Source organism: Acanthochromis polyacanthus, chromosome 23 (assembly GCF_021347895.1).
Source record: "Acanthochromis polyacanthus isolate Apoly-LR-REF ecotype Palm Island chromosome 23, KAUST_Apoly_ChrSc, whole genome shotgun sequence".
NCBI classification, from domain to species: Eukaryota; Metazoa; Chordata; class Actinopteri; family Pomacentridae; genus Acanthochromis; species Acanthochromis polyacanthus.
The window spans coordinates 5947905-5951763 of NC_067135.1; positions in this window are offsets into that span (position 1 = coordinate 5947905).

The window sequence follows — 3859 nt, forward strand, 5'->3', positions numbered from 1 at the left end:
AAGTTGAACTGCCAATTTCAGATGGCATAGGTGCAGCAAAGCTATTACTCAACTCCTATTCTTTAAATATAAATTTATACCATCAACAACCATTCATTTTCCAAGGTACCACACATCTGACCTGCAGCCAGAGTCAACTGAGAGAGACGCCCATAAAATCACGTCTGTTTCAAGCATGCTACCATTTTACAGCTAAACTAATGCTCAAGTGGTTTTTCTCTCCTTTACCTGTGGCTCCAAATGAAACTTCATCTGAAAGACAGCTATTCAAATGCAAACCTGCAGGAGAATGCATTGTGCAACAGTAACTTCACACGCAGTTAAATGGTCAAAAGACTGCATTAATCTAGAATTTTACAACTGCCTCTATTGTGCGTCAGTCAGTCAGAACTGAGGACGATCAGCGTAACGATGTGTGATTTACAGCCCGTAACAAGGAGCTGGAAGTGGAAGCTGTACAGTACAAGGGCAAAAGGTGGGGACAATCCCTCCATGTGAAACAACGCAAAAGGTGCATGCAGAGCTCTCTCCTGCTTGTCCGCCCGTTCTCTTCCCCCTGCAACTCTTAATACACGTGAGCCAATAATGGAGATTAATGCACGCTGGCACAGGACCAAGTTTAAGAGAGAGAGAGAGAGAGAGAGAGAGAATGTGAATATAGAACAATGGTGTCCAGAGCAGGAAGAAATGGGGATGAAAGTGATGTGCTAACCAGACAAACATACAATTCAACCATTATTCACACAGATCAGGTGAGGGAGGTGGTAAATGCTTAAATGCTTCTCGGTCAAGGGTGATGGTTTTCTAGCAGCTCCACTGAGAATTGGTGCTTTATTTTCTAGTAAACAGACACCGACCCTCAGAAAAGCTCTTCATTTATGCAGGACGTTAACTAGCAGGACAGGATGAGTTTACAGCGACCCACTACCGTTACCGTTGTGTGTGTGTGTGTGTGTGTCAGGTGAACACATGTCCTCGTTCAGCCCCAGTTGCTCGGTGACAGACGCCTCAACGCTATGGAGTTGCAGCTTGGCCTCATTCAAACACACACGACTTTATAAACCACAAATTTGCGCAAACAGGCCGCCCGAGGGCTGAGGTTACCGTGGCCTATTTACAAGGAAGATTAGGTCGCAGTTCCTGGCAAGAGATAGCAGTGAAGACATGGTAAAGCTGCAGGTAGAGGACAGGGACACCTGGATGTGACGGAGGCACCCGCAAATATACATTTTTGTGGAGGTCATTTTGAAACATCTACGTTTTTTGTATTTTGTTTTCACATTTTGTCACCTTTTTGGTCACTGGGAGCATGTTCCTATGCTCAGAATATTACTGTTTACTTTAGTTGATGAGTAAAAGCTTCCTTTTAGAGCTTTTTTACATGTGGTGAATCTTTTTTTTTTAAATAAAATGTGCTTTTTTTGTACAACTGAATTACAACAAACAGAAAAATAGATAGTACTGATGTTAATGAAACCTATGGGTAACGTTACAGAGGGTTTATCGGTCTTTATATGCAGTCAGTGGTTGTTTGATTGCACTTGAGCCATGCTAATTCACCATGTACAGTGCTACCTCTTAAACGGAGTTGTAAGTACACAACAAAAGAAGCTAATCTCGTGCTTCAGTCTGTTTTCCCTGAGTAAAAGCCAACGACACAATAGGGCTATTTGGAGACGTTCAGGGACACCACCAACTCCACAAAGACTCCTGTAATGTGGTTTAGGTGTAATTTAGATTTTGTAGAAGGTATGTGTTGATGTCCTAGTTATTCTTATTCAAATATGACTTATAAACAGGGATAGACTCTTCTGAGCCATGTAGCAGGTCATCAAAGTGAGGGCATGAAAAACATTAAAACTGAAAAGCAAATCTGAGGCCGCACTCCAGTTAAATAGTTCACATTGTGTCCAATAGTTTGACCGACTCATGAGGTCAGAGCATCTGTAAATCACACAACCCAGTGAGTTCCTCGCTTCATAATCTGCTTAATAGACATCAACAGATTGCTGCTGTCAGTGAGTGCGTGTGATCTGGAGTATAAATGGAAAAATGGCGTGATGTGTGTTTATCCCAAAAAAACATCTGTGCGGCCAACAGAGCAAAAAATTTTTAACTGTGGCCTCGAGACACAACTGAATTAATTGTCTTGTAAAACAATGTCTCAACAACTTGTGACACAACGGCAGCCTGAGGAATTGAAGAGAGGTCAGAGATGTTCTATCATGGGAACATTTTGGGTTTTATTGTTCAAATGATTCACTTCATGTTGAATCTCTTCAGGTGTGTGCATCCCGTCTTCAACTTTCTCAAACTGTGCATTAAGGTCAGGCAGAACTGAAGTGCTCCCTCAGTTATTTTATGGATCTTCAGCTATTAAAATCTCCAAATAATGACCACAGTGTTTGATCTCCCAGCATTATGCAAAGGCAAAAGGCCTCGACTTCAAAAAAAACAGCTGAACCTGTCTCAGCTGGCCATGCCTAAATACCAAGTGATTGTCAAAAATAACACAAATATGAAAGGTTGTAAAGTTTTAGGTGAGAAACATCATTGTAGTTTACTTTGTGGATGTTAAAACTGACGATTTAAGAGACAAATTAGCAAAAAGTAGTAAAATCAAGCTTTGAAGAGTTGATATTAACAGTTAATTCTCTGTATATTCAAAGTAGTAATGTTGGCTAACTGAACCTTGATGATGTAAAATGTCTTGAAAAGCACACGTTTTGTGTTTTTAAAGAGTGGAAGAAGTACATTTGGATATTAGCATCTTGATCTGACTGATAATTGAAGACACCATCCACAGTAGGAGGGTAGCATCCTGTCAAAGTAACCCTGCCTTGCTTTATCATCTATTTTACCATAAATGGGACCATTATTTACGAAATGAACATGATGCTGTACAACGACTCATAAAACTAGCAACTAAGACCATAATCTCATCAGGAAAACGTTTACAGAGGTAACAGATCAAGAAAGAAGTGAAGTCATTTATCATAGATTTCTAACAAATGTGACTTCTTTTTGCTGCTGGAGGAGTCGCCCCCTGCTGGCTGTTAGAGAGAATGCAGATTTATGGGCTTTCAGTACTGTCTTTGCTTCTGAAAACCAAATTGTTTTACCTCATTAACATAACCATGTAGAGTTTTTTTTGTACTGGGAGACACATCATGAGCAAATCTGTAGCAACAGTTTCAAAAACCAAGAGTCAGACATCCAAGGTGTCAAACGTAACAAACCAAAGGAACCATGTGTGTCAGAATCAATCAGTTTTGTGTGCTTGAGCTGCAGCGAGTTCAGAGAAATAAGTGGACAAAAAGGCAGCAGCTTTCAAGATGCACATCTTAAGGAATGTCGAAAATATTTGCATGGAAAAAAAACTTCTAAATATATAAGTTTGATAGAAAGAGATGGCATTTTAGAGATTAAATCAACATTGAAAGTGTGACTTTAAGCTTTGACCCCAAACCTGACCTTTTGACCTTTGTAGATTATAAAAAGAGAAGACCTTAACCCTGATCCCATTATTTGTGTTTATGAAGCCACAGAGTGAGTTAATGAAGTGATTTATCTGAGGTTTATATGTAAGTTCAACATTTTATTTAAAAAAAAAAGTCATTTTAAGCGTCATTTAACACAGATTGCCTATATTGTTGCACTAATATTGACAGCATGTGCATCTCCAACAGCTGGACAGAGAAGATCAGTTTCCGGTGAAGCCCTCTGACTGCAAACCCTGTCCTGTAGCACCCTCTGTTGGCCTAAACCTGTGTTGCAGCTGAAATTAAATCCTCCCTGTCGGCCACTCTCAGGCAGGATTCACAGATTCAGAAGAAATGAAAGCCGTTTGACACATAAC